We start from the raw sequence: 12,984 nt of genomic DNA, 5'->3' as shown, positions 1-12,984 counted from the left end.
GAAGTAAGCAATGTCAAACATGATAATGGTGCATTAATTAAGTTTCTCAATCTAGAGTCATACCTTTCTTGTTGGGTCTTGATCAACTTCAGAAAGAAACATATTTTGTAAGTATGTAAATGTAGAAGAAAATTGCAAGTGTCTTGTTAGATGGAGATGTCTCTCTGTTGTAGAGGCTACAACCACCCTCCAAAATTTTGTCTCGCATGCAAATTTCGGAGCCTAGCTTTGATCCTGCGATCGATCATCCTTGGTCACTTATTGGTAAGCTGATGATTTCAAGCTCTGCTTCTTGAACCTAAGAGTTGTTTGCGTTCTCATCTTTATATCGCATGTGTCATTTTCAGGCATACGATTTTTTGTTTTTCATGCAAAGGGAATGTTGTTTTGCTTCAAGGGAAAGAATGTGTGCATGAGTGGTTGTCATCACATAGACATGTTTCACACTCACTTCACGCACTCTTGTCACGAAGGTTGTTGCATCAAGAAAAGTATGTCTTATGCATTCTGGATGGTCTATGTTGTGTCACTAAGTGTCTGTGTGCGATCACAATCAAGTCATATCAATGTTTACATATGTTTCATTGATTTCACACTTAGTCATTTTCCCGAGCAATCTAGACTCATTCATCTTCCCAGAACTACGCGCTTTTCTTCTGCAACCATCAAGCTTCCTCCCTTGCCTGTTGAAATCCCGCAGTACGCAGAGACACCAACCTCCCTTGCCTGCTGAAACACCACGGCTTGTAGAGACACCAACCTCATTTTCCTGCTGAAACCCTGGAGCCTGCAGAGAACCCAACCAACACTGCTCTCCAAAAATGTGCAGAGCAGTCAGGTAGCCAACACTATTCTCCAGAAACGTGCAAAGAAGTCTAGCTGCACTGCACTTAGAAATTGCGCAGAGGTGTCCTCCGAAGACCCCCATCCCGCAGCAGTGTCTTGTTCCTTAAAACTGTGCAATGTTGTCCAAGATGCCAAGTTTGTCTTGCATGCAGAAACTGTAAAGATGAGCCTCTCAGGGCCTCATCCCGGAATCAGTCACCATCTGCTGAAATTGCGTAGATATACCTCTTAGTGACTACAAGAAAAGGTGACATGCTGAAATTGCTTCCAAGGAGTTGAGGAGAAGGACCAAGGAACCAAGTAATGGAAAAGATCAGGACCGCATGCAAACTTTGTTGGATGCATGATCATCTTGAGGGTAAGTATGGTAAGTAAAGAACACCTTTCGAAGTACACCTCTTAGTTGAGTTTGCAGGACTGCTTGTTATTGTCATATCATCTTGTCCTCAGTAACATGCATGTGCGCAAACATGAAAAGTTATTTTATGTGATTCTTCTACATGTCTTGGTTCCTTTTCACTTGTTAGACCAATCGTTGTCTTCAGCATGTTGATTTCTATGTCATTCTTGTGACCTTGTTCTGGTGATGTTGAAGGTTGTGTTTGAGTTGTGTTCGCTATGTAAACATCTATCACACTCACACATGATGTTGTAAGTACTGTCGCGCAAGTGTCGTTTCAGTTGTCTGAACATCTATCACAAGTGTCACACTTGTCGCTCGCACACGTTGGTCAGTCACACTGAGTGCATATTGTCTTAATGGTTCGAGGTGTTTGGTCATCAAGTCATGTTGAGTGTGTGTTCACAAGGTCATACATGTATGAAGTCACTCGTTCACACAATTAGTCATTCTGTCAAAACCCTGTCGATTGGACCACCCTCGAACAACCAGAGCTCTGATGAGCTGCACTATGTAATCCCAGCCCTCAGTGATCATGTACTCTTACCCAAAATTGCGTAGAGCTTGAGGTTGTCTCCTAGGCAGTCTGCAATACGCAATTATGGAATCAACTTGACCGACTGTCACCCATAACAATGCAGAAGTTCCTTAGCAAGTCATCCTAATATGCGCTACTCGCATGCAGATCCATCAAGCCTCTAGCTGATCAACCAGAGAGTTTGACCGGGCAGTGACTCCAGGCCTCACTCCAAAAAATTATGCAGAAGTTGTCAAGAATGCCCGCTTCCACTGACTGATGAAATTGCGCAGACATGCCGGACAGACACCCGCTGCCTGTCACTGCACTTCCCTAAAAAATTGTACAATTTTCTAAGCTAGTCACCCTGACAGTCGACCTGCTACTCCTCTTGAAAACTGCGCAATTTTCATGAGCAGTCTCCTATTTTCCTAGCATCCTGCTCAGCCCATAAACTACATAGGGATTTCCACCAAGCCAGCCTCCCTGCTCTATGCAGTTTTGGTCAGCAACCTCCCACAACCCGCTACCAGCCTCCCTGGAAATTGCGTAGTTTTCAATGCCAGTCTCCCATTGCTGCCTGCACTATCTCCCTGGAAAAATTGTGCAGATCTTCCCTCCAGCCGAGTCAGATCCCGCAGATATTCATCGCTGATATAGATTTCCCATCTCAGCCTCCAGTGACCTCTCCGCAATTTTCACTGATAGTGCCCGGAGCCCACATCTCGACTGGAAATGCACTTTGTGCAATTTCAGAGCCTTGTCCTCTCACCCGGTCACCTACATCCAAAATCGAAAGATAATGCATCATGGTAAACTAGGAGATTTATGGATTTGATGTCATCTCATCATGAGTGATTGCAGATACAGGTACATGAATGAGACATGGCATGACGACAAATAGGATGAACAAGGAGCGCATGCTAGGAGACTTTTTCGCGAACAGATGAACACACGAAGCATACCAAGTAGCAAGCGAAGGAGACACATGCGCATGCATGAACTATCAAGCGAACACCAAGACCATTGAAGACTTCACACACCTTGCCATGTGGAGGTGAAGCTATGATACACCAAGAGCACACTCATCACTCAGTAGCACTACATCTCGACATGGACACCACCAACAACATGAACATACCAACTCTATTATGTCGAGTCATGTCATGAGTCATCTCGGCCACATCACTATTGTGGGCCATACTGCTGTAATCAATGTAATGTAACGTGGTAGTCCAAGTGACCTACATGTAAAGTTGAAGAGTCATGTAAGTCAAACAATCATGAGGGAAGTTGAACAGTCACAAGGGTTAGTTTCACCCTTGGCTATATATACCCCTCATTTGTACATGCAAAGGACTTTTCACCTTGGCTCTTCCCACATAGCCTTGAGAGTTTGTAATATTTTCTTCGAGGAGCGAGCATTGGCTTCAATGCCCCACTATCAGGGTTAGTGATGTAATGGTGTACGGATGTGTCTTGAAACTTTCGCTTAATTCATAAGCCTGTCAATAGGCTAGCACGTTTTCACACATGTGTTGTATTCGTTTGTAAGACTATTCTTTGGACGCTTGTAATGCATGTTGTTTTAACCTGTATTAAGACAGTTGAACTATTTCGGTTGTTTTAGTACATATGCTATTGGAAATATGTTGTATCAGTTGTTAATGTTGTCTCGCCCATGTGGGCTATCTTGTTGGACACTCGACAGATTCATTTTGGTAAACTTGTTATAATGCTCGTCGCACTCGTGTGGACTATTTCGCTGGGTGTTGTACGTGCTATCTGTTCACCTTGTGTTTGTGATTGCCGCATCCGTGTGGAATACTCCACTGGAAGTTGCGCATGTCCTGTTGTGTTGTGTGTCTCTAGCAGAGTTGGGACTATTCCCTTTCAACGTAAGATTCGCTTCCATCCTCTCCCTTTGCAAAGAAAGAACTTTGACATAAGAGGCACTAAGAACTCACCAGGCATGCCAACCTCGTTGTTCGAAGACATAGAAAACCACTCTCACATGCTAACAAGCAAGTGCTAAGTCATATCTTTAAGATAATGGCAACCAAACCATCGTACCAGATGGGACTCCTACACCATATGGTGTGAGGTCTAGTTGGGACTTCATACCAAGGAGATCCCTTGAATGTTGGTGGGTCGAGCACCGTCAACATTTCTGGTGCTAGAAGGAGGGCTAGATGACAAGATGGGCCCTTACAATCTGTTTTGAATCCCCGCATACTTATCATGACTAAACACAAAATTTCTCTTCCAGAGTGTATGTCTTATGGAAACGACTTTGATATCTCAGAAGAGCTTTGGAATAACTTGTCATGTAAAACATATGATGGTAGAGGCCAAGTAGCTTTGGTTAGACACGTAGCCAGCATTGTAGGCTCCTATGAAGGGCATGAAATATTTGAAGATTACATGACATGCGCGTTGTTCGTATACACATTTAGAGGGCACCCACTGCACTAGTATGCCACGCTTTCTGAAAAATCTATTCACTCTCTCCCTCATCTAGTCGCAGAGATAGACCATGCTTTTAATCATTTTGATCGTAAAGCACTCAATAAATAAATTACCAAATTACGGAAATCACCTGATGAATCCGTTGAGCAATTTCACACACACTTTTGTAATATTGCATACCGATTTCCTAAAGATGATATTGATTGGGAATTCCTTGATGGAAAATTTGAATATCTTCTTTACATATTTGAAAATACATAGTTCCTAGAATCATTCGAACCCCTCCCAGCATACCTCAGTGTTAGAGCTACCAAATCTAAGACGGACAAGGTCACTGTCACAAGTGACTATCCATCCTCTCCTCATCAAACAACTCTAGCCCTGTAGTGCGAGGTGGGAGAAGTTGCACACACATCTGTTGAACTGTCACATACTCCCACCCTACCTTCTCTCAATGTCTACACAGATTTGGCTTGCAAGCCTGCTGGTTGTCACATGGATTCATTCCCTCAACCTCCGTCCCCGTGTTCCATTGATCCTTTGGATTGTACTGTCTTTTGTTCTTCCATTTCGAACTCCACACTCGTTGTGAATGAGGATCAAGTTGTCTACAGAGTTGGTGTTGTGCAGCCAACCTGCCCTATCATACATGATGAGTGTGTGCGGGAATCTAAAGAAGAACCTGCTGTGAAGGATGACTCCCTTCCATCCGCGCGTCATCCACTCTATCCTAACATCCCTTATGATTATGCCACTTTTGATTCTACCTGTGAAAACTCATTTCGGGATATTTCTAATTCTGATCATTCACAGAACACACCGGATGTCAACCTTTCATTATATTGTGGAGAGGACACATCTTCCTTTGAAAATCAGTTTGTCATTTTTCATTTCTGAAAACATAGAGGGTGAACATCCTTGTTTCTCATCTACCCCTCTGCACGATTCATCAAATCATGAGGATGCCAGTGAACATCCCAAATTTTTTGATCGTGGTTGTTGTGATCTTTGTACTTCTTGAATTAAATCAAGATGTTGATTCACTCGTTGTTAATCTGTCTAAGCCACTGGTCTCAGATGATCTATCTATTGACGGAGTGGAAACCCAGCAGGCTGTCGAGGCACTTCAACCTAGTCTGATGGTTATGTCAAGCCCTTGTTGTCCTGAGGTTGGTTCCACTTTCGATCAATTTTTTTTCGAAACACCCAAGGCTCCTCATCACTCTCTGCTTTGCATTGAAGATCAACCAAACACCCAGATTTCGCTTCCTCCACTAGAATTACATGATCCCATCGCTAAAGCCTTGGATGAATCTTACACAACGAGTGCGATTGCAAAGCATAAGCTGTTGGTATTTCTGATGTTCGCTCATATGTCATAGTCCAAAGAGTGTGTATGTTGAATGTCTACACGAAGTGCGTCACAACACCATGGTACTTTCTACAAAAAGTTTGTTTTGTGCATTCGCTCTTTCTATTTTGTGGATGTTTTAGAACTCGGAGCGTGTTGGTCTTCACTGATCTATCTTTCTTGTTCACTGGTTTACATGCATATCTTTCTTGTTAACCATGCCTTCACCAACATGGGCCAGCCAATGCATCGATGGCTGCATTGGAAATATCACTTCACATGAGTAGGCCCATGCACTGTTTAGCATAGGAGTAGGAGTAGTATTTTCTTCTTGCTTTGCTTTGCTTTCTGGTTTGCATGTTTGTTTGCTTTCTTACTTGGTTTGGTTTGCTTGCTTGCTTGCTTTTCTTACTTGTTTTTCTCTCGCTTACTTCTGATTTTTTCTTTTTTCTTTCTTTGCTTTCTTGTACCCGTAGGTTAGCCTCTCGTGAAACCATGTTTGGCTCTTGAGACAAGCTGGGAAAATCTAAGAGGACTTGTACAACTATCAACATTTGGTTATATGTTGTCCTCTCCCTTTATGAAGAAATTGTTTTCTTTAGTCGATAATTCCTTGATGGAAAATGCATTCTGTTCAGAGTAAGTCTTAGTGAAAACAAAAAGCGCGCACTGTTAATTAGTACTGCTTACTCTAATCGGTTCTTTTGGGTTAACCCTTGTCAGATCAGCCAAGTAGAGTAAGGTGAGGGGGGGAACTTAACAAGTATGTCAGAGCTATACATACCATACTTCTCTGAAGGAACAATCTCCTTTTCTCTTAAATAGTCAGGATCCCTCTTCCGCCTCTGAAATAAATAAGTGCCTATGCATAGTTAAAAAAAATAAATGAAAAGTGAATAAGGTGAAAGAAGAGAAAGGCTTCCTACATAGAGAGGTGATGCAAGCAACTCCGCTAGGGTACTGACCAGGCTCGCTGGCAGCGGAGCGATGCTTGTGTTCCTGCGTGACTACGTCGAGGTACTATCTAGGCCTGCTGGCAGCGGAGCAACACCAGAGATGAAAATTAAACTTTGACATGCATATTACTTGTGCACCGATATACCCCTCATCCCCAATCAAAACAATTGAGTTGACTTGGTTTGGAATGTGTGCTGACTAATCAAGAGAATGCTAGGTGCTACTTCTTTCAATCAAGCTAGTGTGGAAACCACGATGATCAAGGAATCGAACAATGCTTCCAGAAGGGTTAGAATTGCTTTTCACGAAACAAGGTCCATTCAGAGAGTTGGAGTTCTACTAGTGTGTCACCAAGTATTGTAGCGGTTACAACCACCCTCCAAAATTTTGCCTCGCATCCAAATTTCGGAGCCTACCTTTGATCCTGCGATCAATCATCCTTGGTCACTTATTGGTAAGATGACTATTTTGAAGCTCCCCTTCTTGAACCTAAGAGTTGTCCACGTTCTCATCTTTATGCATTATGTGTCATTTTCAGGCATTGGGGTTGTTGTTTGTCATGCAAAGGGAATGTTGTTTTTCTTCAAGGGAAAGAATATGCACATGAGTGGTTGTCATCACATAGACATGTTTCACACTCACTTCATGCACTGTTGTTATGAAGGTTTTTGCATCAAGAAAAGTATGTCTTATGCATTTTGGATGGTCTACGTTGTGTCACTAAGTATCTGTGTGTGATCAAAATCAAGTCCTATCAATGTTTACATATGTTTCACTGATCTCACACTTGGCCATTTTCTCGAGCAACCTAGCCATATCCAGCTTCTCAGAACTACGCGCTTTGCTTCTGCAACCATCAATATTCCTCCCTTGCCTACTAAAACCTTGCAGTACGTAGAGACACCAACCTCCCTTGCTTGCTTAAACCTCACAACCCGTAGAGACACCAACCTCCCTTTTCTTGCTGAAACCCTGTAGCCCGTAGAGACCCTAGCCAACATTGCTCTCCAAAAATGTGCAGAGCAGTCAGGCAGCCAAAACTTCTCTCCAGAAATGTGCAAAGTAGTGCAACTACACTGCACTCAGAAATTGCGCAAAGGTGTCCTCCCAGGACCCCCATCCCGCAACAATGTCCTGTGCCACAAAAATGCGCAATGTTTTCCAAGCTCCCATGTCTATCTTTCATGCAGAAACTGTGCAGACGAGTCTCCCGGGGCCTCATCCCAGCATCAATCACTGTTCACTGAAATTGCGTAGATCTACCTCTCAGTGACTACAGGAAAAGGTGACATGCTGAAATCGCTTCCAAGGAGTTGAGGAGAAGGACCAAGGAACCAAGTAATGGAAAAGATCAGGACCACATGCAAACTCCGTCAGATGCATGATCATCTTGAGGGTAAGTATGGTAAGTAAATAACACCTTTCAAAGTACACCTCTTAGTTGAGTTTGCAGGACTTATTTTCATTTCCATATCATCCCGTCCTCAGTAACATGCATGTGCGCAAACACAAAAAGTTATTTTATGTGTTTCATCTACATGCCTTGCTTCCTTTTCACTTGTTCAACCAACTGTTGTCTTCGGCATGTTGATTGCTATGTCATGCTTGCGACCTTGTTCTGGTGATGTTGAAGGTTGTGTTTGATTTTTTTCGCTATGTAAACATCTATCGCACTCACACGCGATGTTGTAAGTGCTATCGCGCAAGCGTCAGAACATCTATCACAAGTGTCGCACTTGTCGCTCGCACTCGTCGGTCAGTCGCACTGAATTCATGTTGTCTTGATGGTTTAAGGTGTCTGGTCGTCAAGTCATATTGAGTGTGTGTTCACAAGTTCATACATGTATGAAGTCACTTGTCAAACACTTAGTTATTTTGTCGAAACCCTGTTGCCTAGACCACCCTCAAACAACAAGACCACTGCTGAGCTGCAATGCACAGTCTCAACCCTCAGTGATCATGTACTCCTACCCAAAATTGTGCAAAGCTTGAGGTTGTCTCCCAGGAATTCTGCACTACGCAATCTTGGAATCGACCCAACTGACTGTCACCCAGAACAGTGCAAAATTTGCTCAGCAAGTCATCCCAATCTGCGATGCCTACAAGCAGATCCATCAAGCCTTTAGCCGATCAACTAGAAAGTTTGACTGGGAAGTCACCCCAGGCTTCACTCCTCCAAAAAATTACGTAGAATATGCCAAGCATGCCTACTTCCACTGACCGATGAAACTGTGCAGACATGCCAGATAAACACCCGCTGCCTGTCACTGCATTGCCCTAAAAAATTGTGTAGTTTTCTCAGCTAGTCACCCTGACAGCCGACCTGCTGCAACTCCTGAAAACTGTGCAATTTTCATGAGTAGTCTCCGAGCTGCCTAGCATCCCACTCATCTCAGAAACTGCACAGGGATGTCTAGCAGGTCATCCTCCCAGATCTGTGTAGTTTTGGTCAACAGCTTCCCGCAGCCCGCTGTTAGCCTTCTAGGAGAAATTGCACATTTTTTATTGCCAGTCTCCCCTTGCTTCCTGCACTATCTACTTGGAAAAATTGTGTAGATATTCCCTCCATTCGAGTCATATCCTATGGATAGTCACTATTGATATGGATTTCCCATCTCAGCGTCCAGTGACCTTTGCGCAATTTTCACTAACAGTGCCCACAACTCGCATCCCGACCTGAAATGTGCTCTGTGCAATTTCAGATCCTTGTCCTCTCTCTCGGTCACCTGCATCTGAAAGTGAAATATAATGCATCATGGTAAACTAGGAGATTTTTGGATTTGACGTCGTCTCATCATGAGTGATTGCAGATACATGTACATGAATGAGACGTGGTGCGATGACGAATGAGATGAATAAGGAGTGCATGCTAGGAGACTTGTTCGTGAACGGATGAACACACGAAGCATACCAAGTAGCAAGCGAAGGAGACACATGTGCATGCATGAACTATAAAGCGAACACCAAGATCATCAAAGACTTCACATACCTTTCCATGTGAAGGTGAAGCTATGATACACAAAGAGCACACTCGTCACTCAGCAGCACTATAGCTCAACATGGACATCACCAGTAGCATGAACATACCAGCTCTATCATGTCGATTCATATCATGACTCATCTTGACCACATCTCTACTATGCGCCATACTATGATAATCAATGTAATGTAACGTGGCTTGAGTCCAAGAGACCCACATGTAAAGTTAAAGAGTCATGTAAGTCAAACAATCATGAGGGAAGTTGAACAATCACAAGGGTCAATTTCACCCTTGGCTATATATACCCCTCATTTGTACATGCAAAGGAATTTTCACCTTGGCTCCTCCCACATAGCCTTGAGAGTCTGTAATATTTTCTTTGAGGAGCGAGCAGTGGCTCCAACACCCCGCTATTGGGGTTAGTGATGTAATGGTGTACGGATGTGTCTTGGAACTTTTGCTTAATTCAGAAGCCTGTTAACAGGCCAACACGTTTTCACACATGTATTGTATTCATTTGTAAGACTATTCTTTGGATGCTTGTAATGCATGTTTCTTTAACCTGTATTAAGACAATTGAACTATTTTGGTTGTTTTAGTACATATGCTATTGGAAATGTGTTGTATCAATTGTTAAAGTTGTCTTGAATGTGTGGGCTATCCCGCCGAACACTCGACATATTCATTCTGGTAAACCTGTTATAACGTCCGTCGCACTCATGTAGACTATTCCACTGGGTGTTTTACGTGTTATTTGTTCACCTTGTGTTTGTGACTGTCGCATCTTTGTGGACTACTCTGTCGGAAGTTGCACATGTCCTATTGTGTTGTGTGTCTCTAGCAAAGTTGGTGTTATAGCTCCAAATCTCACTCTTATGGTTTGTGATGCTGCACTCATGGCCTAGGGCAACCCCTCCTTCCAGACCTGGTCCAAAAATTTAAAAAACAGTGCTTTATTCCCTATACGCAACATTGCCCTGAGTTAAACGCGTGTACACGCGGGTCTGTGTATACCCAACCCGCGTGTATGTATTAAAACACTTAAAAAATAAATAATTCCTCATTTTCAGGCAGAGATCGCGGGTTTTACCTGCTGATCACCTGTTAGTGCCCGTGGCCCAACTGTTCCCAACCAACTCCTAACTAAAAAACTACTTTGGAGATGGTATAAAAAGACATCAAAGGGAAGGCCTAAAGGAGAGAGAAAAGAAGAGCAAGATTATTATGCTGAGATTTTCCCCATAGACCAGGTCTGAAGTCCTTGGTGCCTTCTGCACTTCCCCCATTTTGCATAGGAAACCCTTGTTTCCATGTGTATTGGTGATCATCCATCCTTTATATCACCATTGAGTAAGACTTGGAAGGAGCTCTTGTTGGAGGCTTGAGGCTGGAACGAATCCGGGAGGAAGCTTTGCTTGGAGCCTGCTGAAGGTGTTTCAGGTGAAATCTTTCCGTTATATGTACTTTACTTGCCTTTATATAAAGAAACACGTCTTGGTTCCCGAAACAATCTTTCTTTATGCTTATGAGATTCTTGTCTTGAATTCTTATGCAAGTAGTTACTTAAAGATTTTTATAACTAACTTTATAGCATGAAGATGGTTTTCATATAAGTATTTGTCCATGTAATGTTGTGTTCTTTGATTTTCTTGTTTTACAGGTCAAAGAAGAAGAAGGGAACTCCAAGAAGGGTTTGGACCCTAAAGGCCTTCTCGAATGTAGGACCTTAGGTACGTACCCTAAACATTAGAATTTGCTTAAAGTGAAGATAATGGCTGTGTGTGTGTTTCTTTGAATAAGAAATTTTCAGTCTGGTAGAGTCTTAACCCAAAGGACCCTAGGGGTACTTTCCCTTCAACCAAAATTGGCGACTCCACTGGGGAACAACACTCTTGTTGTTCCTAGTTTGGGTAGCCTTCAAGCCAATCAAGGCTCAGCCTCTCTGTTTGTTGGTTCTGACTGTCTGATCTGTTCTTGAACTCTAAGCTTTTCCAGTTTTTTCAGTCTGTGTTTTTTTATTTTTCTTGAAAGTCTTCATATACGCTATTTTTCTGGATTACAGAAGCGTATATACGCAATTTGTACTAAGTGAACCCGCGTATACGCAGGTTTCCTCAGTTACAGTAGCGTGTACACGCACTCTGCACATCACTGCAGGCGCATATACTATATAATTTTCAAGATTTATAAATTTTCTTTTTGCTGAATGTTTGTCTGGTGGTTTGGGTCAGTTTCAAGCAGTCATTTTCCAGTAACAGTCCTCTGTTTAACAGGGGGCATCTTGTTCTGAACTCTCTCTAGTTATAAGGAGTATTAGTCTTGTTTTCGTTGATTGCAAGCGTCATTGATTTTTGACACACAAGATTTCTGGTTAAGAATCTTGACTGCTCTGTTTTGGCAGAGTAGGAAGATTGGATTTCAAGCTTTGTGTTCACTATTGTTTTGATGACCCTTTTGTTTGCTTAAACCATTTTTGTGACCATTTGCTCCTTCGTTTCGGGAAAGTTGTTTGTTACCATTTTCTTGAAACTTGTCTTTTGATCTTTTGGACTTTCATTGCTGCTTTTGATTGTCAAGAGCAATTTCAAACGCATTTATTTTTGTTGGGTTTTCATCATTTGAAAGGTGTCAATTCACAAAAGTGTTTGGTTGCCTATTCATCAATCATTGGTGTCAGTATTTTTGAGAGCATTCTTTGAAAAAGACTTCTTTGCTTGTTGTTTGAAAGAAAATCTTTTGAAAGTTTTAAGTTTCGCTTTCTTAAACTTGCTTTTCATTTGATTTCCTTTTTTGCGAAGCAAAAGTGCTTTATGTTTATCTTAGAACTTGTTTTTATTGTTTGGACGAAATGATCGGTAGCACATCATTTTCTATCTAAGCATTTTAGTGGCAAGACAAATTTGATAAGTGAGCAACTTTCCTTCTTTGTTTGTAGAGTAGTCTTAAAATCTTGCATTCACGTATAGTTGTTGCATTAGGATAGAATTGCATCCCTTTTTATGCATACATAGCTTTGTTAGCTTTTGTGAGTGTGGAGTTTGAAAAGAAAGCAAAAAACTTTGTTTTATTAGAAGTACCTCTGAACCTCATAGAAATTTCTCTTCATCGAAAACAAAAAGTGCATATGCATGTAGCTAAGTTTTATTAATTTCTTTTTGCGTCCAAAAAACACCACAAGTTTCATCGCCATTACCTTGTGACTTAAAGAACAACGTAATAAAATCAAGCGCTAATTAAAATCCACTAGAACTTTTTGTTTTAGTCAGTTACACCAACAAATTTAGGATTTTAGGGCCTTGGATTAAGCGAGTGGAGAGTTAACTCTCCAAGGCCACATAAAACGTCAAACATAAGAGTCTGAATAACGAGAGAAAATCCAATAGCGTTAGGAAGACCAGGAAAGCTCCGGATCTGGGAGTTAAGCACGAGGGTCTGTGAAGACAGGGAAGAGAGATACCCCCTCT

This window comes from Pinus tabuliformis, chromosome 3_2 (genome assembly GCF_031772625.1).
Source record: "Pinus tabuliformis cultivar Carrire ecotype Pingquan chromosome 3_2, CPIR1, whole genome shotgun sequence".
Lineage (NCBI taxonomy): Eukaryota > Viridiplantae > Streptophyta > Pinopsida > Pinales > Pinaceae > Pinus > Pinus tabuliformis.
This window is presented reverse-complemented; position numbering follows the sequence as displayed.